The sequence below is a fragment of the Myodes glareolus genome, chromosome X (genome assembly GCF_982192425.1).
Source record: "Myodes glareolus chromosome X, mMyoGla1.1, whole genome shotgun sequence".
Classification (NCBI taxonomy): domain Eukaryota; kingdom Metazoa; phylum Chordata; class Mammalia; order Rodentia; family Cricetidae; genus Myodes; species Myodes glareolus.
The window spans coordinates 34,639,971-34,666,620 of record NC_142053.1 but is presented as its reverse complement, the minus strand read 5'-3'; the positions used below and the strand labels follow the sequence as shown (position 1 = coordinate 34,666,620).

Genomic DNA, 26,650 nt, shown 5'->3' with positions numbered 1-26,650 from the left:
CTAAAGGTATATAATGGAAGAAGGAAAACATCTTTAACAAATGGTGCTGGCATAACTGGATGTCAACCTCTAGAAGAATGAAAGTAGATCCATATCTATCACCATGCACAAAACTCAAGTCCAAATGGATTAAAGACATCAACATCAATCTGTCCACTTTGAACCTGATAGAAGAGAAAGTGGGAAGTAGTCTACAAGATATAGGCACAGGAGGCCACTTCCTAAGTAGAACACCAGTAGCACAGACAATAAGAGAAACAATGAATAGATGGTACCTGCTGAAACTGAGAATCTTCTGTAAAGCAAAGGATACTATCAGTAAGACAAAAAGGCTACCTTCGGACTGGGAGAAGATCATCACCAGCCCCTCATCAGACAAAGGTCTGATCTCCAAAATATACAAAGAACTCAAGAAACTAGACACTGAATCTCTAATTAACCCAATTAAAAAATGGGGTACTGAACTGAACAGGGAATTCACAACAGATGAACTTCGAATGGCCAGAAGACACTTAAGGACATGCTCAACCTCCTTAGCAATCAGGGAAATGCAAATCAAAACCACTTTTAGATACCATCTTACACCTGTCAGAATAGCTAAACTCAGAAACACCAATGATAGCCTATGCTGGAGAGGATGTGGAGTGAGGGGAACACTCATCCATTGTTGGTGGGAATGCAATCTTGTACAGCTGCTGTGGAAATCAGTGTAGCGGTTTTTCAGGAAACTGGGTGTCAACCTCCCTCAGGACCCAGCAATTTCATTCTTGGGAATATACCCAAGAGATGCCCTATCATACTACAAAAGTATTTGTTCAACTATGTTCATAGCTGCACTATTTGTAATAGCCAGAACATGGAAACAACCTAGGTGCCCCTCAATAGAAGAATGGTTAAAAAAGGTGTGGAACATATACACATTATAGTTCTACTCAGCGGTAAAAAACAATGACATCTTGAATTTTGCATGCAAATGGATGGAAACAGAAAACACTTTACTGAGTGAGGTAACCCAGACCCAAAAAGAGGAATATGGTATGTACTCACTCATAAGTGGATTCTAGCCATAGTTAAAGGTCTGTGAGTCTATAATTTGTGATCCTAGAGAAGCTAAATAAGAAGGTGAACCTGAAGAAAATCATATAGTTATCCTCCTGGATATTAGAACTAGGCAAGATTGCCAGGCAAACTCGGGTGCATGGCGGGGTGGGGGGATGGAAGTAGGGGAAGATGGTTAGGGAGAGGGGAGAGGGGGAGGATTGGGGATGGCTTGGGGGAATGGGAGGGGGGATGGAGGAAGGATGGTTCTGGGAACAGGGAAGTTTATATCTCAACTAAGGGAGCCATTTTAGGGTTTGCAAGAGACTTGATTCTGGAGGGGTTCCCAGGCCCAAGGAGAGGTCCCCAGATTGTACTCTGGGCAGCAGAGGAGAGGGTGCCTGAACTGGTCTTGGCCTATAACCATACTAACGAATATTTTGCATGTCACCACAGAACCTTCATATGGCGATGGATGGAGATAGAGACAGAGACACATATTGGAACACTGGACTTAACTCCCTAGGTTCAAATGAGAAGCAGAGGGAGGGAGATCGTGAGCAAGGAAAGCAAAATCAGAGGCGGCCTTCATCCGACGATGGATGGAGATAGAGATGGAGACCCACATTGGAGCACTGGAAGTCAGGACCGCGAAGGGTGCATTCACCCACTTATACAAGGGGACTGATCTAATGGGAGCTCACCAAGGTCAGCTGGACTGGGACTGAACGAGCATGTGATCAAACAGGATTCTCTGAATGTGGCTGATATGGGGGCTGACTGAGCCCCCGAGGTCCAAATGAAGACTGAGAAGCCATTGACAATGACACTGGGTCTTGTTTCGTCTGCATGGACTGGGTTTTTGGGATCCTGTCCTGTTTGGATGCTCACCTTCCTGGACCCGGAGGGAGGGGGGAGGAACTTGGATTCCCCACAGGACAGGAAACCCTGACTGCTCTTGGGAATGGTGAGGGAGGAGGAGAGGGAGCAGGAGGGTATTGAGAGGAGGGGAGGAATTGGAAAGAGTGTTTTCGTATATTTGAATAAACAAAGAAAAAAATCAGTAGCCCTGCTATACACAAATGTTATAGAAGAGGAGATGGAAATCAGAGAAGCATCACCTTTCATGATAGTCACAAATAACATGAAATAACTAACCAAAGAACTTTGGTAACATTACCAAAGAAGTGAAAGAACTATTTGACAAGAATGTTAAGTCTTTGAAGAAAGAATTTGAAGAAGATACCAAAATGGAAATATCCCTCATGCTCTTGAATAGGTAGGATCAACATAGTAAAAATGGCAATCCTACCAAAAGCAATGTATAGATACAATGCAATCCCCATAAAAATCCCAACTCAATTCTTCAAAAACCTTTAAAGAACAATAATCAACTTCATATTGAAAAACAAAACTCCTAGGATAGCTAAAACAATCCTGTACAGTAAAGGAACTTCTAGAGGCATCACCATCCCTGACATCAAGCTCTATTACAGAACTACAGTCATGAAAACAGCTTGGTATTGTCATAAAAACAGAGTTTGACAAATAGAATCAAATCAAAGACCCAGATATCAATCCACACACCTCTAAACACCTGATTTTGGACAAAGAAGCTAAAATTATACAATGGAAAAAAGAAAGCATCTTCAACAAATGGTGTTGGCATTACTGAATGTCAACATGTAGAACAATGAAAATGATCCATATCTATCCATGTGTAAAACTCAAATCTGACCACGCTGAACCTGATAGAAGAGAAAGTGGGAAGTAGACTTCAATGCATGGGCACAGGAGACCACTTTATAAATATAACCCCAATAGCACAGACAATGAAACCAACAATAATTAAATGGGACCTCCTGAAACTGAGCTTTTGTAAAGCAAAAGACACAGTCAATAATACAAAAAGGCAGACTACTGAATGGGAAAAGATCTTCAACAACCGCACCTTAGACAAAGGTCTGATCTCCAAAATATATAAAGTACTCAAGAGACTAGACATTAAAATTCTAAATAACCCAATTAAAAATGGGTTACAAAACTAAACAGAGCTTTTTCAATGGAAGAATCTCAAATGGCCAAAATATACTTAAGGAATTGTTCAACATTCTTATATATCAGGGAAACGCAAATAAAAACAACTCTGAGATACCATTTTACACATGTCAGAATGGTTAAGATCAAAAACACTAATGATAGTTTATGCTGGAGAGGATGTGTAATAAAGGGAACACTCATCCATTGCTGGTGGAAATGTAAATTTGATTTACAACTAATTTGTAAATCAGTATGGCTTTTTCTCAGAAAATTGGGAATCAATCTACCTCAGGATCCAGCAATACCACTCTTGGGCATATACCCAAAAGATGCTCACTCATACTACAAATGCATTTGTTCAAATATGTTCATAGCAGCATTATTTGGAATAGCCAGAACCTGGAAACAATCTAGATGCCCCTCAACCGAAAAATAGATAAAAAAGTGTCACATCTGTACATTAGAGTACTATTCTGCAGAAAAAACCCTTTATTTTGCATGCAAATTTTGCATGCAAATGGATGGAATTAGAAAACACTATCTTAAGTTAGGTAACCCACACCCAAAAGGATGAATATGGTATGTACTCACTCATAAGTTGATACTAGCTATAAACAAAGGACACTGAGCCTATAGTTTGTGATCCTAGAGAAGTTAAAGAAAAACATATAGAGACCCACCTGGAGATTGAAAACAGACAAGATTGCCTGAGAAAATTGGAAGCAAATGGGTTGGAAGAGAAGGGAGGGTAGAAGGGGAAGAGGAAGAGAGAAAGAGAGTGTTGAGGAGAACTTCGGGGAATGGGCTAGTTGAGATGGAAAAAGGACAGAGATGAGAGCAAGGGAAGAGATATCTTGTTTGAGGGAGCAATTATAGGGTTAGCAGAAACCAGGCTCTAGAAAAATTCCCAGGAATCCACAAGACCCTAACTAATAGAGGAGAGGGGGCCTGATCTTGACTTGTCCTGTAATCAGACTGATGATTATCGTAAATATCACCATAGTACCTTCATCCAGCAACTGATGGAAACAGAGGCAGAGAGCCACATCGGAGCACTGGACTGAGCTCCCAAAGTCCAGTTGAAGAATGGACGTAATGAGAATATGATCAAAGAAGTCAAGACCATGATGGTTATACCCACTAGAACAGTTTACCTGAGTTAATAGGAGCTCACCAACTCCAGCCAGACTGGGAAGGAACAAGCATAGGACCAAAGTAGTTCCTCTGAACATGGTTGACATTTGCATGGCTGGGGCAGACTGAGGGGCCACTAATAGTGGCACCAGGACTTATTGCTACTGCGTGTATGACTTTTTGAGACCCTATTCTCTTTGGATGGTTACTTTGCTCAGCCTAGATGTAGTAGGGAGGGCCTTAAACCTTTCACAAAGCAATGTGTCTTACCCACTCTGAGGATTGGATGGGGGTGGGATAGGAGGATTGTGGAGGGAATGGGAGGAGGGAAGGGAGTGGAAAAATGGATTGGTATTCTTTTTTAAATATCTAATAAATTTTAGGAAAATTAGTGGAGTCTAGGACATTGACCTTGTTGCTAAGAAAGAAACAAAAAATGGTTTGGTGAGAAAAACAAACAAACAAACAAAACTCTCCATGTCCTTTTTTGTGTGCTGGCAGCCCAAAGAAAAATCTACTTATAGAAAGGCTTGCCTGGTTTCAGAAGACAGACAGTTCAGTCTTCTTCATATCCTCCAATACCAGGAGTTCATCAAAGTCAACCTCATAGATCTCAGAGAGTTTCCACTGCACTGTTTCCACATAGCCCTCCCCCAATGCCCTCTAATTTCAATTTTCTCTCCCTACACTCTCTCTCTCTATTCCTTCACACCTGCTCCCTCCTATTCTCATCCTGACATGCCTCCAGTACACCTGCAAAATCTATTCTATTTCCCCTTCCTAGGGAGATTCATGCTTCTCCCCTTGAGACCTCCTTGAATCTGTGGATTGTAGGATGATTATCCTTTACTTTATAGCTAGCATGCACTTGTGAGTACATAGCATGTTTGTCTTTCTAATTTTGGGTTACTTCACTCAAGATGATGTTTTCTACTTCCATCCACTTCCCTTAAAATTTTATGGTGTCATTCTTTAAACCATTAAGTAATCCTCCATTATCAAAATGTACCACATTTTCTCTACTCATTCTTTGATTGAGGGGTATCTTGGCTGTTTCTAGCTACTGGATATTATGAATAAAGCCACGAGGATCATAGCTGAGCAACTGTCCTTGAGGTAGAATGTATTATCATTTGGGTATATGCCCAAGAGTAGTATAACTGGGTCTTGGGATAGAATGAGTACCACCTTTTTAAGTAAGCACCATACTGATTTCCTAGGTGGCTATACAAGTTTTCACTCCCAACAGCAATGGAGGAGCGTTTTCTTTGTTCCACATTCTTACCACTAAGAACTGTTATTTGTGTTATTAATCTTAGTTATGCTGACAGGTGTGAGATGGAATCTCAAAGTAATTTTGCATTTCCCTGATGACTAAAGATGTTGAACATTTCTATAAATGTTTACCAGCCATTGGAGATTCCTTTATTGAGAATTTTCTGCTTAGATCTGTAGTCCATTTTTTTTAATTCTATTATTTTGCTAGGTATTCTATTCTGAGCTGCCATCTATGTTCTCTTAGAATCTGCCCTACATCTCCAGAACCTCTGGCTTTTAGGGTCTCCATTGAGAAATTAGATATAATTCTAATAGGTCTGCCTTTATATGTTACTTGGTCTTTTCCCCTTGAAGCTCTTAATAGTATTTTTTTTGTTCTGTATGTTTAGTGTTTTGGTTATTTTGTGAAGCCATATTATTTTTAAAATTCCTATCAAATTATTTGAATAATGTAAACTAAGCAATAGAAATTATGTGCTTTATTATAGTTTTTTATGTTTTCCTTTAGATTGGCCATTCTGAAACCACAAATTAGTGTTTCCTTGTCATGATTTCCACATTTAAAGTGTAAATGCATGGTCTTATGTACAAAACTACATGAATATTCTATGATTTCTTGTGGTATTAATGTATCTAGAGGATCTCTAACATTGGAGAAATGCTTTGTGAAATATACCTACAATATCAAGATATCGAACTATATAATCAATGCATCAGTTCTTAGGAAAAGGGAGAATTGTGGCATAGCCCTTTGTATTCTGTTAGAATAGAAAACAAGTTAGTACAGGAAGAGACGTGCACACCAAGTAAAGGAAGGAACAAAGTACAAAAATGAGAGGAAAATGTAAAAGAAAAGGCAATAGAGATGAAATGCTTTATTGGTTGAATACATAGCTGAAAGGCCAGGAACTTGAATCTCCATGTATTAAATCTTTAGGTATTCACTGGCTCTCCTCCAGTGTCTTGAAAAACTAACAGCCAGAGAAAGAGTGAGATATTCATAGTTTTAAATCCAATATTCCATTCGCGTGATTGGCAGGGTTTTCCAATTTTCTCTTTTGTTACAATTTCCTCTCTGTTAATGGGGAACTCTTTCAAAACTTAATCACTGATTACACAATTTCCTTGGATTCAACAATATTTCCAGTCGATAAATTCACTGGCTAGATGTTTCTCTTTTCTGTTTCAGAAATACACACACACACACACACACACACACACACACACACACACACACTAATGTTCTAATGTGAGGGTTGAAGATATGTCTTATAAGCTTTATTTGAACTGTTTTCCCTTCTTTAGTTAAGGGTTTGGGTAGCTCCAAATGCAGAATCTTTACTTTTCTAAGTTTTATGAAATTATCTGTTTTTATATGAACAACATGTTTGTCTTGAAGTAAGGTAGTGGCTTTTAGAAGTATTATTTATTTGCTGATGACAAGACAGGTTTTATACTCACTCTTCCTTGCAGTTTTAAACATCCCAACAGAGAGACCACAGAGAACACAGTTGCCCCTAGTTTTTCATCTTTTTTTTTCTTTGTTGGAAAGGTGATAGGGCGGGACTGGAGGTGCCTGTATTTTGAGCAGCAATGATTCAAATGATTGCCTGTAGCTGAAGTTAGCTTTGCAAAGAGGGCGATGGGAATAGGTGCACTTTTATTATTACTCTCCCCATCCCAAAATGTTCAGATCCCAATACTACCAACCCTCTCTCCTGTGATGGGCCACCGATGCTCCCTCTTTGCAAAAACCTGTATCAAAAGCAGGAAAGATGGGAAGATATGATGCTAAGATCTCCCCCTGGCGTCACCCTTTACTATCTCTTTTTTATTCTTTTCTCTTTTTCTTTCCTTCTTTCTTTCTTTCTTTTTTTTTTTAAATTTGGAAACTGAAAGCTGTCCCTTTGCTCTGGAGTGCAGGGATCATACATTCCGGAAGCTGTCTGCTGGCAGCTGTTGCCACCCTGGGAGGAAAACAGCTGGAAGCTTTGATGCGCTGCAAGATCAACTCTTCCGGTTAATTAGCGCGAGCCACAGCTCCAAACGTGCCTTACTGCAACCCCTAGTGGGCTCCCAAGGCAGCAATAGCTGGTCGTTCTGTCAGTGTGTTCTTGCAGAGGAAAATTAAAAAGTATGCGTGCACACACGCATATTTACACACAACCTTCTTTTGCACTCAAGAAAAACATCAGTAAATGCCTTTAAGTCAAAGACACCGTGACTCCTGACGATAATCATTTCCCTAGCTTGAGGTAAAGAGACCCCAGGAACACAAATCGGGCTTGCAAGCCCTGATGCGCTCCCAGTGCCTGGGTGTTTCTGGGGTTGAGCTGTAGGGGTAAGCGCTTGGGAGTGTGCAAAGACTCATGTTCTTTTTCTAGTTGATGCTGCTCCCCTGGCTAAGCATTTGGTATCTCCCATGGTCTCTTGCTTTCGCTTGGAAGCCTGAAAGAAGGCAGTTATGGGCGTCGCCGGCGCCCTTCCCGGAACAGTAAAGGCTTGTTGGAGATGGCGCCAAAGCCTCCCCACTTCAGTAACATCTGGTCCAGCAATGCAGATGTTAGCGGTTGGAGAGTGCCTCCTTGCGAGGCGACCCAAAGTCTCGAGCATGCCCAGTGAGACTCCTAAAGCTCCCCAAGCGAGTTTCTGGGTGTGCAGATTCCACTTTTCCGCTTTTTCGAGGAAGCTGAAGTGGGTGGGAAGGGAGGGATCCCAGGCTTGGGGCAGGGGAGTAGGTTCGCTTGGGTTAGTGCCCTCCTGCCCAGCTAGGTGAAGGATAGAGCTGTTTGGGGAACCCGAAGGCCGGAATGACCAAGCACAGTAGGATTAAGAGAGCCTTCTACACACACACACACACACACACACACGCACACACACACACGCATGCACGCATGCACACACACCCTGTTCCTTGAGGATATTGTTAGGTCTGACCTGACTTGTGGTTCCTTGGTGCGCTGGAGTCATACAGTCAATGGAAGACAGTTTGGAGTTGCTCTCTAAACAACACCAGTGAGAGCTTTTGGGTACCCTAGTATCACATTCACCTGCTTGGCTTTTCTGAAGAGCAAGGAAGAATAGGACATTAAGAAGAACCCATAAACATAACCCCCCTTTGGGGTTTATCCTACACACACTAAAGTTATACCGGCAAGAGACTTCTCAAATTTCTAAGTTGGTCCTGAAGCTATACGCATTGAAGCTGTAATGGAGAGTTTTAGCGCGTATGTTCGTGTGTGTGTGTGTGTGTGTGTGTGTGTGTGTGTGTGTGTGTGCGCGCGCGCGCGCGCGCGCCCGCGGGCGCGCTTGTCTGCTTATGCATATCATGAATGGGAAATACTGTCCCGGGTTGGTTCTGAGATTAACAAATATTCCTTCGAAGTCTCCATTCCACCTCATCCTCGAGAGAAAATAATGATAAATGCTGGTCATGTGAGAAGAGAAATTGTCCTAGTGTGGTCTGAAATCAAAATTTTGTTTGTCCATATTGCCTTTTGCTCTGGTACCGAGCTTTTTCCTGCTCTCTCCACCCTCAAACACTCCTGATCATTCTCAGTTCCACTTCCCTTCCTCTGCTTGTTACCTGCTCCTTCAGCCCTCCTCCTCCAGCTCCTCCCAGCTCAACCCCCACCTCCCTCCCGGGTCTCAGCTGCGGCTAAAACCTGGAGTCTTGGGGAAAAGAAAAAAGGAAAAAAAAAAAAAAAAGCCTAGGCTGTGAAGCTGTCAAACCGGGCATGCTCAGTAGACAGGGCAGGTTTTTTGGTCTCGAGTAGCGGAGAAACATTTTTTGCACAACCGCGACCAGCCTTAGAGCGCGGCGGCAGCGGCCACGGCAACATCAGCACAGCCATCAGCGGTGCAGACGCCGGGCTCCCGGAGCGCGGCGAGCTCCGGCTCAGCCTGGAGTTCACCTCCCAGTGCCCCGAGGCTTAGCTTACCTCTTTTGATCTCCCTTTTTCCCCTCTTCTCTTTCTCTCTTTCTCTCTCTCTCTCTCTCTCTCTCTCTCTCTCTCTCTCTCTCTCTCTCTCACTCACACACACAAACAATTCATTTCACATACACATATGTATATATGTATACACACTAGCTTGAAGAAAAGAATAACAACAAAAACAAAAGAAAAAAAAGCGACCCGGGAGCGAACACCCTCCTGGCAGCGATCGTCCGCTGGCACGAGAGTAGCCAGGTTCGGTTCTTGCCCCCAAGCGACCGCGGGCTGAGAGCGCCGCCGCCGCCAGCTGGAGGAGAGCGATGCGGGGGCCCGAGCGGCAGCTCGAACAGTAATGTGGATTTACAGTCATTTCCCTCAGGAACCAGCAAAGACGCCCGAAGTCCAGGGCACTTTCAGCACCTAGCGGAGCTGAGCACCTGGCTAGGACGCGGGGGACAGCACCTGAGGACACCACTGAAACTTGCGCCTGGACTCGGTAGGTCCTTTTCTTCTCGCTCTTACTTACTTCCCTCTTGATCCTGCCTATCTTCCACCCCAAGGACTCTGGGCGAACTTCCCCCCTAGGATGCGGTTGCGGGTGGTGACTTCTGGTCAGGAGAAGCTGGTTGCGCTGGTTCTGGGACTCCTGATGGAGGAAACAGAGCCTAAGCAACCTTTTCTCCAGATCTCGTTTTTTGCCCCAGGGATCTGGACCACTAAGGAGAGATGGGAGGTTGGCCTTGTTGTCAGTTCAAGCTTCCAACAGGCCCTAGGGACACTGTCCGTCCAAGGTTTGGTGGGTTTCCCAGGTGACACTTTTGCCAACCAACTCCTTCAGTACTGTCAAGAGGGCTGCTAGCCTCCGCTTCCGCACAGACCAAGGCACTCTAACAAGTGGACCAAGATGCTTGGAGTGGCAGGTGGGAAGGGTCTACCCAAAAAGAAAGGAGACAATCACCTCCTGCATTCCTTCCACCTGGAGCATCCACCAGGGTTCTGCCACTCTGGGTCACCTCCTACCATCTCTCTAAGAGAAGATACCCAGGGGATAGAATGTACTATAAAACCTGTTTGCGTCTGAATTGGTATTCCAACCTCACTCAGGGAGTTCGAGTTCTAGGGGATTGCCAGGACCCTCACTGAGGCCCCACCCAATGTGTCTTCTTACACCCCAATCTGTGTCAAAGGAAACGATCCTTACTGGGCACTGAGTGCTTCAATAGCCGTCGGTGTTGGCTTTAACCATGCGCTCATCTGTGCGGGATTGTGTGTTTTTGCGTTTCTTACTGAAAACGTGGTGTCTGGAATTCAGCCACGGCTAGTACATCTGCGGAGAGCCAAGCACCCGCTAGGCATGCCTGGGGAAATGTAACCTCAGCTTCTCCCATTCCCGGAACAGGCGTGTTGCCAATTCAGTTTTAAGATGCTTTGCCTAGAGGTACGGAAGGCAGCCCGAATGCTACTTGGTGAGCGGATGAGCTAGCAGTCAGTAGCCTATTTAAACATTTCAGCAAACGGGGTGCAGCTGATTGTTTACAATTGCAGAGACAGTCGATCTCACTCCACTAGTGGATGTCCTCTCCTCGTCCGTTTCACCACTGGGAGAGTAGGGGCGGGGGCCTGAGCTGGCTTGTAGCTAGTACTTGCCATAGGCAGCTTTGGGTTTAGCAGATCTGCATCACTGCTACTGGAGATATGCTAATATGGTATAAAAACTCTACCCCTTCGGTACAAAGCAATTGTTCAGAATATGTCTCAAAGTTCACAGGCTTTTCTGAGCACAATAACCCAGTTGTGTATTTATAGTGGTCCAAAGAAACATGAAGAGAAGTTCTCTGTGTCACAGAAGAGAAATTAGATGTCATTTGAATGTGGAGACCAAAAGGAAATGAAATGCCCCAGTGAACTTTAATAGGTATCATTAGATAAACATTTAATTGATCATATTTGCAGTAAGGATTGCAGGCAGTTTCCTTGAATTTGAGATTGTTGTTCTATGATTATAATTAGCAAGCCAAGTACTCTGCACTGAAAACATCAATTGCTACTTTAGTCTGTTTCATGAAGACATTGCAAATGTCTGCTCTATTGTACCTTTGACTGAAAGAAAACCCCTACCTATCTTTCTCCTCTGAAATCTTCTGACCTGTAGCAGAGGGTACTGGAACAGTGACAAGCAACAGTACAACCTAAAAGGGGAAAGCTCCTTTTTAATGAAAAGACTATCCACAGCTTTAAGTTCTACTCAGTAATTATTCTGCACTTATTTGCCTACCTCTGCACTGTACATCTCCAAATGTCTGGGGTGGGGTGCAGAAGGCTTCATATGACCTCTAAAGTAGGTACTGGAATAGCAAAATCCATGTTTTGACATTTTTATCCCAATTTTCAAGACTTTTTCAATGTTCTGTTAAAGAATTTACCATTGCAAAGTTCTTAAAGGATGCTTAAAAGGTTTCAGGTATGGTACAAAAAGGTTGCAAACTTTTGATACAAATAAAATAAAGTCATGATGTGCATTTGCAAAGGGGTTCTGGTCATTTCTAAAATGAGTCCATGACTCTAGATGTTAAATAAAACTTTGCAGGTTTTCCAACATAATTTTAAAAATCAGGTGTCTCTGCAAAACAACTACATAAAGAAATACTTAACAGTTTCATAATGAAAATAACAAAATTCACTTTCTAGAACAATGACAAAAATTAGGGATAAACACTTAGGATTAGATGATATGGTATTTGCTTTTACATCTAAGATTCAATTATGGATTAAAAAGAGATAGGCATATCATTTGATAATTATAGAGAGAGGCGTAAAAGAAAACATTGTTTTGCAGAATCATGGTGCTATAATGATTGTTAACTGAGTGTCCAAATATTCAAACATATAGGTGTACTAAAAAGGAAAATCATAGTGTATGGAATCATCAGTTCCCTCAACGACCCAATTCAAAGTTTGGTTGTTCTAAAAGTCTCGGTGTTTGAGTTCAGATATCATATGTGTAAATAGCATTGACATGCTCACAGCTTCCCTTATGCTCATTGTGTCTTTCTTCCGCCCTTTATATAGTTTCTTGCTGAAAGAGAGCTATATAGCAGTCACATTTATTCTGTGTGATACTATCTTAAATGACCAAACTGAAAATTATTATTTGATGTTACTTTTGAAAATAAAAGCCTAATGGAAATTTATTTTCTGTGACAATCTTAAAAGCCTTGTAAGTGAGAAATTTTAGTGACAATTAACAAAACAAAATATTTTTTTACATTCTACATTGGCGATATGCTTTCAGAATTCACGAGGGAAATTTTTGTGACAATTAACAAAAGAATTTTTTTCATATTCTACTTTGGAGATAGGTGTTTAGAATTTATGTAATATTTTCATGAAGCTCGCTTTTGCTGAAAGTCTTTCAGCTTCAGATTTAAGTAAAGCTATTAAGTCTTCAGTGTACATTATGATTGATCAATTCCCTAAGGTTTCCTAAATATGTTAATCTGTTACTTATGAATATATTTACTTATGTATGACTTGAGGTCAAGATAAGACTGGTACTTTGAGTACCTGACTCAAAGATAGTTCTTTTTTAATTAAAATATTTTATCACACTGTTGATATTTGTTCCCTACTCATGCGTGCATGCGCAAGTGCGCGAGCACCCATACACACACACACACACACACACACACACACACACACACACACTCTTCCTTGGAAGGAATCTTGTGTGAGCATCCTTCACTGGACATAAAACACAAAGGCTAATTTTATTAAAGTGTTTATGTGTGTGTATTTCTTTATTTTCTGTCAATTTTAAACCTGAACAATCATTTGTGACTACTTTACAAAGCTTCTCAGCATTTATCATGCGGAAGGAAATCAGAATTGGATTACTAGGACAACTACAGTCAGACAAAAAGATAAAATCTATTACATTATAAAGAATTTTACAATTATGATTACCAACATATATTCATAACTTTGAAAGTGAATGCTATTATATAAATTAAAAGAATTCAAATTTCAGAATTGCTCACATAAACAATAACTGATTTCAGTTACCTGCAGATTCTACTAGATTAGATCATTCTATTTAATGGAGATTGAAATTTTTTCCAACCTGAAGAAAATACCCTTCTCACCTAATATAATACTTAGCTATTATTGATAAAATTAAATTAACGCATGACTCACATGCCTTAATGTGTTATTTATATTTCTTTTGTTTCTTTTCTTCCTGTTGATTCCTGTTAAAGCAGCAGAAAGTAAATACCAATCTGCACCATGCAGTTGGAGCAGGTGAATGCTATTAAAGGCTGTGCACAGTTTTTGATTATTGTGAACAACATGGATGGTTCAACTACAGCTGTCTCTTTAGTAACAGTGTTTCCTTGTGCAGCTTATATTATGTATAGTGATACTGAAGTTTTGTACACATGATGTGGTATGGTTAAAAAAAGACAAAGCTATTGCTTACATTTAAAACTCATGGAAAATAGAACTAAATAAATAGAAACATGGTGGTATAAACTGAAATTATTGTAAAACATTTATGTTAATTTATCTGTGAATATTGTCACATACAATTTAAGCAAACTAGTTTTACTTAGTGATAGCAAGCAAATTTATGGATGATGATGATCACTGATATTTTAAAATACTAACGTTTAAGAAAATTTAAAACTATTAAATCCTTATGTAACTTAAATATGTATTTCTAGACCTGAAACTATAATCTTGGATAATTTAGAACTTTAAAAAATATTCTGAATTGAACTTCCTGCCCTAGCACCTACTTTTGGTAAACAATAGCATATGGTAAAATGTGCATATATGCCAAATAGCCACTACATCCTGGATGATGCTTTTAATGTGATGTAATGATTCTAAAATATTGGATTTTCCTCTGCTACCCTAATCTAGCTGTAAGAGTGAAGTTAATTAGAAAATCAACACATCAATATGTGCTTGGAATCTTTTTCCGGATTAATGGATCATCTTTGTAACGCTATTTTTTGGAGCCTTCTTATTTTTGTTTCTCTCAGATCTGTAACACAATTAATATGTTTTCTGGATATTTATGATTTTATCGGGGTCTCTATGTAAGACCCAATTGTTTGCATGCAACATTCCAACAGCCAACGGTTTGGGACAATTCAAACTAACCTCTGGTAAATTGAAACAATGTTTTACTCAGTGCCTGAATGTTTTGAAGTCATTTAACATGTTGATGCCTATCAATACCTTTGTAGAAGAAGAAAATAAGTAAAACTAAAAAAAAAAGTATAAAATATCTTCAACACTTTTTAATTTCTATGAGATACATAATAAATCAAATTTCATCCTAGAGCCTTCTACGAATTATTTGAGATAGTACTGACATTCCCAAACTATTACAAAAGCAAAAATATACCTACTGGCCTTTACAAGAAGCCAGAAAATGCAAAACTTTTTGAATCTGCAATTCTTTATCTCCAACCCTCAGAGATTTATCAGTTTAAAAGTTATCAGGCTTGATATGTTAGCTTCTCATGATTTCCTATCCCTCATTTTCCAATAGCCTTTCTACTGCCAAGAAAACAAGATGGGATAGACTGCTGGGAGTCACACATTGAGGGCAGGAACTTTCTCTTTAATTTTAAGTTATCTTGTTGGTCCCTGAAAGTAACTGTAAAGGTTGTAGGATTGAACTTGTCAGAAATAAGTGATTAAGCAGGACAAAACATCAGCCATTTTTCTTAAGATTTTACTTGCAAACCATTTCTATACCTACTCAAGCAGTTTTTAAAAATAGTCACAGAAATAGACATAGGTTTGAATTGACATTCGTGTTGGTATTTATGTAATCTACAAAGCATTTTTGTTCTATTAGAACATTCAGAACTGTAAAATAGTTTTGTAATAAGTATTACATTGAAAAATATGTTCTTTCTAATTATGATTCTGTAGACTTTGAAGAACCTTATTTAGTGATCACAGTAAACTAAATACAAGTGGTGTTTGAATTTTTGGGTACAATTGGTTAGTTTTCCTTTTTAAATAAACATACAATTCTGTTAAAATATCTATAATCTATTGTTCTTTTTATTAGGGACCAAATATATTTGAATGCATTTATTTGAAATTCAGAAAGGAGTCATTTTACCCATCACTATAAAGCATACTGATTGTTTTAATTTTAATTAACTAAGTTGTCACTTGATAAGTAGTCAACAATGAGGAAATTGCCTTTTAATGTTTCTCATATTTTGTTGTAACAATTTTGTGGCTGATTACAACTTATGAAATTGAATTTTGGAATCATAGTCTCTAATATGAGCTGAACTGAAGTCTATGCTGTCTTATGCAATACCTGCTGTAGATTCTGAAAATTGAATGATTTTTCTTATGAAATATTGTTTCAAACAACATTTTTTTATATTATGCTAAGAAAAAGCATTTTTTTCTGGGAGGATTGTCGTAATGAAAAAGAAATATTTCGTTGTCTTACAGGGGTCAGAAGATCTTTTATGTTTTAAATGCAGCTATTTAAAATGCAAATATCCTAGACAGAATTATGAATGATAGATTAGGACATTTATTTAGTGTTTTAGAAAAGAAGTTACTTACATTTCTATCTTATAGACAATATTGGGAATATCAGTTTACTACTGCTGAATTTTGAATTGTATGTATTTTATTAGCTGTTTTAGTGGTTTTTGCTTGTTTGAGCTATAGCTGTATAGTTACAAAAACAAAAATTAGGTCACTTGTCACTGATGAACATGCAGAGTACCTAACACCTGAATCTATTGCATCCTGTTGGTTTCCTCTAAACTATATGTAAATACTTGACATTTGGGGGAATAATGAAATAATCAGTATATTAGCTGTATGACTCAAAACATCTGATAAGGTATTCTTTGTTGTATGCTCAAGTTCGAAGGAGTTATAGCTTTCATTTCTCTTTTCAAAATATGATATACTTACCATTCAATTGCTTTCCTATTTAGGTGAAATATATTATAAATATTTAGTGTGCGGGTGCAGATATAGTCACTCTCAGTAGAATTCAAATATGGTTATATTAAAGGAAGTCCATTTTCATTTTTTGGAATTAGTTTAGTGTTTTTAGCTGCCTTTATAAAATGAGGATTTGTATATTGGCCAAAAGAAAAGTAAATGATTCTCCATTTGCATACTTCAGGGAAAATCTTATTACTGACTAAGGTCAAAAAGAAAAATTCCCAGTTGCATGGTTTTGCATAATTGGTGGATTCTAAGTGTGTCTATTTCATCTAATGTCTCTATCTGGTTTAGACACCTGTCAAAGAGAAGGTGCCAGATTAGAGGGACAATTGGTTTATTAGATATCACCATCCTTGAATCCCAGCTGCATGCAGACATTTAAAGAAAACTTTTCAGTTGTTCAGCTAAAAGAGAAAAAAAAATGATACTACAGATGGGCCATCTCAATAATCCAGATTTTTTTCAGGTACATTTAAAATTAAATGTCCTAAGAGATGATTAATTCAGGGAAGTTATTGATAATGAACTCATCTTATGCTACACATCCTTTGCACCCATGATGATGCCTTATTAAAGGTGTCTTAATCTTTCTAATTACCACCTGTGTTTAAATATAGAGGTGTATAAATATACTACAACCACACAGTGGCTGGAAGCATTCTAAACCTGAAATTTTGCCTCTATTCCTAGCTAACTTAGTTCCTAACAACAAAATGTTTTTGATCAACATTTTCAATTTATAGTCTGTGCATTATGTCCCCTACTTTTAATGCTAATGATTTCCTTTTCTAAAGCTGTTTTGCTTAATTGCAAACATTTGAGAGATATTGATGTGAGATCTGTTCAGTTAAGTAGCCCCAAAATGTGTGTGTTAATGTGTAAGGATGAAATTGTTTTCTGCGGAGAATATTTATTAACCATGCGTACATTTTCACACCACCCTCGAGAGAATTGTGTACAGAAATGTATCTGCTCTGTTTGCTTACTGTACATTTTAAAGAATATGCTTCTGTGACTGAGCATCATTGCATCTGTAAAGATGTAAACAGCATAGGAAAGCAGCGGCACAATTGCCAGGCAAGTCAAGTCAAGAATTTCATTTTGAGAAGATAGTTTTAATTTTACTAATGAGATCTAGTGAACTCTAAGAATGAGAGCTATGCAGTTGAGTAGAAGTTGTAATGACACACAAATTCTCTGGATTCATAACTTTTTCTTTTTAAATTTATTTATGTTTATATATATGTACACATGTGTGCATACATATATGCCATACATGAAGATCAGAAGACGAAGTGCAATAGTCAGTTTCCTACTTACATTATCTGGTTACTGGAAATTGAACCAAGGATGAGCATGATGACAAATGCCTTTACCCTTTAGCCATTTTACCAGCCCTAGATTTGTATTTTTATGGAAGATTTACTACTTCAATATAGATATTATTTTTATTTCTCATGTTTTGTGTAATAAAATCTCAACATTTAAATTTGGTTTGGAATCCATGAAGTATTAACACAAATGTGCTTTTTATTGTTTTTTTTGTCATTTTTACCCTATTTGAGATATTGCCTTGACAACTTGTGAATGTGATATAATTAAAATATAAACAATTAGAATGCAGTGCAAGGGCAATATTTTAATGGTTAATTTATCACAAAGTGATAAAGTGTGAAATATTCACAATATATTTTGTAAAATACAGAATACAACATAGTTAAGAAAATGTATAAAATATAATGAAAGAACACTGATCTCACACACTCAGTAAAATACTTGGTTGCTGAAGAAGCATAGCAATATAATCAATATTTACACAGAATGTAGGAAAAATAGATACACTTTCATGCATTTTCTCTAAATGCACTTTACATGTCATGTGGTGGCTTTTCTTTTACCATACGCTTCAATTTTTTGTAGATTTTGTCATGCATCAAAAAAAATTTTTCATGAATAAAGCTTTTTATCTGATCATTTTTTCATATATTTGAAAATCTTTTACAAATACTTCTGTTGACCTCACTATACAAATTCATTCAAAAGACTTATCTATGGAAGACAAACATATAGGCATAATATGATCCTGTAAGGGATTCTCCAAGAGAAATAATTAGAAATTTCTGGAAGCTTAAACATGATAAGATTTTATCAAAGATGTATTGCTTATATTAATCCTGTTGTAGATTTTTCTAAATTTATTAGTGTGAAATAAATGTGTGGGTGCCCATTATGGCCCCTAAAGGGTGTCAGATACCCTTGAACTGAGGTACAAGTGGTTGTGAGGTGCCTAATAAGGATGCTGGAAACTGTAATTGGGCCCTCTAGAAGAGCAACATATGTTAATAATTGCTAAGTCATCTTTCCAGTATCCTTAAATTAATTTTTAATGGGTACCCCTGAATATTTTAGTTAGAGAGTAGGACTCACATTCTATATGGCATAAGGACAGTGAAAGGGTACAAACTAAATTAGGCACAGAGAATATCTATCAAGAACTACAGTGCTTTGTATGCAGAACTGGAGATCAGGGATTGAACATAATATCTCATTTTGTGTTCCTGCATTTACCTGATATACAAACAGTATATAGTACTTAAGCACTGAATGGAATAATTTTCCTGCATAGAAAATTATTTTTTTTCTATAGAATATTTTCTGCATAGAAAATAATTTTCCTGCATAGAAAATTATTCCAGAAAATGGCAATGTTCCTGATGTTTCTTAAAACCTAGGAAATTTGCTATATTTGAAAGCAGAAATTGTCTATACTGTATAAGAAATTATTGAATCAGTGGTGGATTTTTAGATGAGGTAGGGGTGACCAGTTGTCATAGTTTACTTTCCTGTTCTTGGGATAAACACTATGACCAGCGGGAATTGGGGGGGAAGGGGGCTATTTAACTGACAGATTACATTAATCATTGAGGAAAGCTGGGGAAGTAGCTAGAGATATGAACCAGGAGGCAGGAAAAAGGAGACAGGAACAGAATCAAAAGTCAGAGAGGAAGGCTTCCTATTGGCTTGCTCCCTGGCTCATGCTTATCTAGGCTTTTATACTACCCAAACTTACCTGCCTACGAAAGGTGCTACTCATAGTGGCCTGGGTCCTCTTATATCAATTAGAACTCAAGAAAATGCCACAAAGGCATTGCCACAAACTAAAATGATCAAAGTATTCCCGCAGTTGGAATTGCCTCTTCCCAGGTGATTTTTTTAAAAAAAGGTAGTTCCTGTATGAAGGACAGATTGGATTTGATTAGAGACTGTACTTCAGGGTACAGACCTAATGGTCACAGTGACAGTAGAGAGAAGATAATTATATGAAGCCCACCCTAAGATTTGTTATGCATTATAAGGTTCACAAAAGAAAAAAAATTGTTTGAGTGGATAATGAGGTCAGGTTTGGAATTATTTAATGTGCAATAGCATAAACACATCCAGATGTAGTTAGATTTTAAATGATACAAAGTGAATAATTGATTATCAGTTCGGAAGGTATATATTTGGGAACCATCAGTCAATCAATGCAGTCATTAAACTTACAAGAATGGATAGTTAGGATCTCTTACAGACTGTAAAAAAAATACAAAGGAAAATATGACATTTGCAAAAACACTGCACTTAGGAAGTTAGAGATGTAAGAGGAAATATTTTGTAGGAAGTTATGATAAGAGTTATATGATAACTCTTTAGGAGAAAAACCAAATAATAAAATAAAAGCTAAGGACAAAGGATCTTGTAATGGCACTAGGAAAAAGGCATCAAAAGTATAATTCATAGGGGAAAATACAAATGCAAATAAGTGTTGTTTAAAAAACTCCAATTTCAATAATCAAAAGAAATTCTATTAAGTAAGTATGAAATTTCAGTTATGCAAAGTGAATAATTTCTAACTATCTTCTGTAGATCATGGCCATCAGTGCTAGAAAGAATACAGAAAATATATGAGGAATTTTTGATAAGATAGAGTAATTGTGAAAGTCCTAATTCTTAGAGTTTTACTGGCAGGTAAAAGCTATAACCAAGCCAATTGACAAATGGTTAACTCAGTTGATTCCACCTGCAAACTCTATCCACCTGCAAACTCTATCTTTTAACCTGAGTTATTTTTCTCCCCACTAATCATTAACATCCTAGACCAAACTATCATTTTTTTTAACCGGAACTAGGTAATAGTATTCACAAAGATTATTATATTCAGTATTGCCCCCTCTATGGTTTTCTACACAGAAACCAGTATGATTTTAAAATTTCAATGACAACCATGTCTCATTCAGGCCTGTTAGTCAGAGCAATCAAACATATCACATATAAAATATAATTGAAAGATTGAAGGAAAAATTATCAAGGCCCACAAGACTCTACCTGATTTGGGTATCAGACTATATACTGTATATCCTATCCAACCTTGGTAAATCTTTGTATGCAGTTTGACTTCTGCTTTGTTGCTTAAACATACTATAAGGTTTTGTCATCCAGGACCTTTGTGCATATATTTTGTTATGTTTGTTGGAAATAATTTTTCCAGATTCCTATAGGTATAACTTATCATTTTATTCATGTTTAAATAATTTTTATTTCATCATAGCTACCTAGTCCGTCTTTTGCATTGATTCTATTGTACTCCTTCATTTTCTTCTCCCCTTTTCCATTTCTATTTTTTTTCATGTTAGTTAGAATTACTCGGTATCATACTGTGTTTTTGTGTATACTTTATCAACTCCTTCAGCGTATAGGCTCCATGAGGCCATTAGCTACTTGCCTTTTGTTTAGTACTACATCCATAGAATCTAGAAACGTGCCCAAAATGTAGTAAGTACTTACTAAATATCAGTTTAATAAGCAAAGAGATAATAAAGGCCTGATAGAATTTTAATTGATAGAGATTTGGCAGTTTTCATCAAAACCATTAAGAATTTTGTCCCTAGTGGCTATTCTTGTAGATTAGTAGTGGAGCATTTGTCTACCATATGTAAGACCCTGTGTTCTACCACTAGTACTGAAAAACAATGTTTTATTTTTCATTTGTCAGAGTAACTCTACTTTTGAGAATTTGTTCTAAGGAAATCACATGAAATATAAAGGAAAATTCACTTGCAAAGGTTTTTCACCAATTTTTTTTAGATGGTAGAACAAATGTTCAACAAGGGAATTGCTAAATGATTTATGATAAATTAAGAAAGTGAGATATTTAATTATCACTAAAGATGATGTTTACAAATATTTTGTATAAAAGGAAAGTGTATATACTTTACTGGCAAGTAACAAAGTTATATAAGAAACTATATGTACTCAATATACATGCAAAAAAGATTGAAGATCATTGTGCAAAATTACTAAAAACAAAAGAACTGTATTTGGAAGAGGTGGATAGGGATGGTATTTTTTATTTTTTTCTATGCTTTTAGATGTTATATAATAGATTATCTATCTTTCATTATCAGAGTATATGCACAAGAGAAAGAGGAAACACAAAGCACAAAATAATTATTGATACATTGCAGTAAAGTGTAGATGGCAGATTAGAATAAACCATTCTCAAGTGGTGGAGCTAGAGGGAGAAAAATAAATCAGATAGAACTGTTCTCTGACTGTTCTGAGGTCCACAGGCAAGTGGAATTATTGAAAGCCACTAATGCAATTTAGTCTTCATTCATTAGAGAATCAGGGAGGTCTGAGTTTATCCTGGCAGTATTTGAAGAGGATGTTAATGGAAGATTAGGCAAGTTAAGACTTCTTCATATTGCCATGAAAAGCACTAGCAATTTGCTTCATGTAAAAGAGAAGTGATTACTCACTATATTTCATCATGTCATGTAGTAAAAACAATTAAGTAAAGTTAGACTACAGATTACTTGGCAATTCAGCCACAGTCACCTCTAATGGAAAAGAAGAAAAATAGCGTTGCCAAATTTTGGCAGGTCTCATCATTAGGAATACCCATATTGCCAGAAAGAAAAGAAGCTGCAGCCAATAATGTAAACCTCAAAGTTCTTTAGGCCCAGAGGAGAAAAGTGCCAATACAGAGTGGAGCAGCATGCATTGTCTAAGAGATCACTATAATAGGGAAACTGTCTCTGTTATTAATACAATTATTTTCTACAAGGTAAATGTTCCATTAGAAAAATAGCATTTGGGTTTTCAAAGCATGGGAAGCAACACGAAGATATAAAATCATTCATAAAAGAAAGTATAGTGACTTACATGCAACCTAAGGCCCTTGAAAACAGAAATTGTGATAATATAGCTGCTACAGCTCAAATTATTAAATAATTTAATAATTAATAAAAAGAAATAAAAATTGACCCTTTTCTTAATTTAATAGAAATTATACTTTTGAAATCCATTGAAGATAGAAATTCTATACATATATATCTATATTTTATATATACATATCTATATTCATATTTTTTTGCTTTTTGAGACAGGGTTTCTCTGTAGCTTTGGAGTCTGTCCTGAAACTAGTTCTTGTAGACCAGGCTGGCCGTGAACTCACAGAGATCCGCCTGCCTCTGCCTCTCGAGTATTGGTATTAAAGGCATGTACCACCACTACTCAGCTTCTATATTCATATTTATATTAACATTTTGAATTAAGCTTTAATGTCTCATATGCTTACCATCAATTCACTTATTTCTTTTCCAAGCATAGCTGGGAATTATTTACAGATACTAAGCTACTTTTTTATGAAGGCAGTAGAATATTATTCTTTCATAGACTCAAATAAGAGGTACTAGCAGTTCTGAAGTCTGGACTAGATGGTGTTTTAATGAGCTATCTAGATTTGGATCCAGGTCTTGGCTGTCAATATGAAGCCCATTCCTAAAGCATAAGTCAGTTACGTTGGCTGTCTTTTTAATTTTATATTAAATAACCAATTAAACAATTTTCCAGTCTGATCACAGTTTCCCCTCCCTCCCTCCTTTCCTCCCAGTCCCTTTCTTCAATTTACTCATCTAATCCATCTTCCTACCCTTCAAAAAAGTGCAGGCCTTCCAAGTATATCGGTCAGCCATGAGATATCAAGTAGCAGCAAGACTAGGCACCTTGTAGCCTATTAAGGCTAGATGAAGCAACCCAGCAGAAGGAAAGGGTACCAAGAGCAGACACCAGAGTCAAATACAGTCCCCCACAGCTCAGGACAGTGGACTGTCTTTCTAATGTTTATAGCTTCTGCTAGTTTGCCTCTGGTATACATTATTTGCCTCATTCCAAAGACAATATGCTCAAGCATTCCAAATTCCTTTTGTTAAATGACAGTTCTCACACAAAGTCATTCAACAGTTTCTTGTTTGGAAATGAACTCTTGGGTGAGATAGAGAGTTGTAAAAGGTAAGGGAAGTGGAACATGTTAGAGGCTGGTAAGCAATGTCAAGTAACATGGGGTATGTGACATAGATCAACCTATACACTGGCCTTCTATAATCTTAAATGGGGCTATACACTTCTAAAGGCTGAAGCAGGAAAGCAATTCAGAAGTGAGCAGAGAAGAGCTATATCTTTTTAAAGCCTGTTTGCTTCCCATTTCTCTGTGTACCTCACCAAGCCAAAATGCTACATATAGGACAGTTTGTTTTTTAAAGTACATTTTTTTTTGCTAACTTCCTTGCAGACTCAGCCTTATGGGTATGAAGCCAATTTCTACAGACTTGCTCTGCTGTGTGCAGCAGAAGAGACACGAATAATTTTTAAAGTCTAGAAGTCAGTACTTTCTGAAGTGTCTTCCCCTGAAAGGTTCTAACTTAGCACTATTAAGGAAGTACATCAACACTTGAGCAGAACTATGTCTTTTTTGAGCAGCATTAACAGTGTTGAAAAATGCACATCGAGCAATTAGATTGCAGCTAATCAAGAGCACTACTCCAGTCTATTGTGAAAGATTTATATATAGTACATTGGGCATGGAAATCATTAGTAATAATATCATTCTCATTACAAGGTCATTTTAGTGATTTCTTTGTCAGGTGACAATGATGTTATTGGCCTACATTTCTTTTAAAAATGCATTTAAATATTGTCTTTTATCTTGATACACTCAACATTTTTAAAATACTTGTTCTCACTTTTGAGAATTTCCTCCAAATGTAAAAGTATTAGATTTGGGAATTAGATGATTGATAAATTGGTGCCACAAGATTAATTGAATGTCAATCATAAAATATCAAAATGCTAAAGTTTAAAATTGACGTTTTCTTTGGCTTCTGCTTCTGCTTTGTTTCACAATACTATCTTTTCTATAATGAGATTTTTTAAAGAATGAAAATATATCTCTTGATACATATCTATGCATTCATTACAGAGAAGTTGGATAATGCAATATACACAAATGAGAATTATGTATTTTTAAACAGTTTTCTATAAAATTTGCATTATAAATTACTTTATCATGTGGTTTTTATTTACAAATATTTTGAGAAAACTTTCTATAAAAAATACGTCACACACACACACACACACACACACACACACACACACACACACACGTGCCTTCTCCAAGCCCTTCAGAGCATTATTTAGAAGCATAGGTAGGAATTAGATTAAGAAACAACTGACATGTCTTAAATGTCCCTATACCATGCTTGTGGTTTACTTAGTGACCCATAATGTCACTATACCTTGATCTATTTAACAAAATTATAATTATTAGATTTGAGATGGTTCCTGTTACTTATCATGCAATTTATTATTCGCAGCTATTTCTTTATTACCATAAAATTAAGAAAAAATCAAAAGAAGGGCATGTCTTAAATGTTTAACAACTATTGACAAAATGCTTTCCATAAATGTACCAATTTACATTGCTTATTTTTTAAGCTCATATGTTAACCATCATTAGACTATATACTGAATATGATGTATATCATGGGAAGATGTGTATCTTTAAAGTAGAGCATATTAGGGTGGTTTATTTTATTAAACTAAAGTTTTTGTCCAAGTACTAAGCATAGTAATCATTAGACACATTTTACATTCATTTTTATAAATGTTATATGATGATAGCATTGTGAGGCATTAAATCAAAGCATGAAGCAAAAAGGAAAAGACATGTATCCTGATGCTGGCTCTGTCACATGCCATAGATACGACTCAGAGCAGTTAGTGCTAACTATTGAAGCTCTCTGAGCCTCAGCTTTCCAAATGTGCAGCATTGATTTGGAGAAATAGATGAAGTGTGTATATGAAGGCTGTGAGTATAATAAAGTGACTACTATACCTTAAGAAACTATAGTTACTCTAAAGTTTATATTGTTAATAACTATATGATATCATATTATCTTAAAATGCTGAAAGAAAATTAAATGTGTTATATGTGGAATAGACAAGAACTCCATATATTACTAGGTATATACTCTGCAATTAATAGTCTTCAGCCTAGAGTGTGACTCAATGGTAGAGTGATTGCCTACATGCTTAAGAAGATATGTTCCATGCAATGCATAGAAAAATGATAAAATCAAGACTCCTTTTATTAGAAATACAATTAATGTAGTTGAAGTTTCAAGCAGACCTTTAAACAAAAAACCCACTTCCCTTGTGAATGAGAAAATAAATTATGCTGGTATATTTAGTCCCATCTCCAGACTTACCTCTCCTCATATATGCATACTTATGTGTGTGAATGTGTGTGTGTGTGTGTGTGTGTATGTATATCAACACCTCTCCTTTATAGAATTACTGCATTGGACCTTTTGTACATATTTCTGATAGATGATTTGACCTAATTTATTTACAGGAATCACAAGGGTGACCTTTATTCTGCTTAACTTCTCTACTGGATCTAATAAGGTATGTTCAATCTAATTTAAAATTTTTGATATAATAAAGTATATTTATTGAGGTTCTTTTTAATTAAATTGCATACTTTAATTTTTTGAAATCTGTTCATTTTATGAATAAATATGTCTATGTACCCCATTACTAAAAGAATATTTGCCATGCAAAATGTTCAAACTGTCCTACAAGTTTGAATTAATTATGTGACCTTTTTTATACGCAGGAACTAAAGCCAAGAGTCTCCATGACTAATGGGACCCTCTGTAGAGTGGGTGGGAATAGCACTTGCCAATGAGGATATTTGCAAATTTAACAGTTCTCATGGACTACAATAAATATGTCATTTCTCTCTATCAATGAAACAAATACTTCCATTTAAAACATGTACTGCAGAACAAAATTCGCCTCCTGGAATACATGTTATGATTCTTTTAAAAGTCACA

The 26,650-nt window shown here is 37.0% G+C and overlaps 1 protein-coding gene across 1 annotated transcript in view; it reads left to right on the top strand.

Moving 5' to 3' along the window:
* The first annotated feature begins 9,686 nt into the window (after positions 1–9,686).
* Positions 9,687–26,650, top strand: part of Tenm1 (teneurin transmembrane protein 1) — an 819,764-nt gene continuing 802,800 nt past the window's right edge. The window contains exons 1-2 of the mRNA XM_085684917.2: positions 9,687–9,921; positions 26,167–26,219. The gene's annotated coding sequence lies outside the window, so the exon portion shown is untranslated. The remainder of the gene's footprint in view (positions 9,922–26,166; positions 26,220–26,650) is intronic.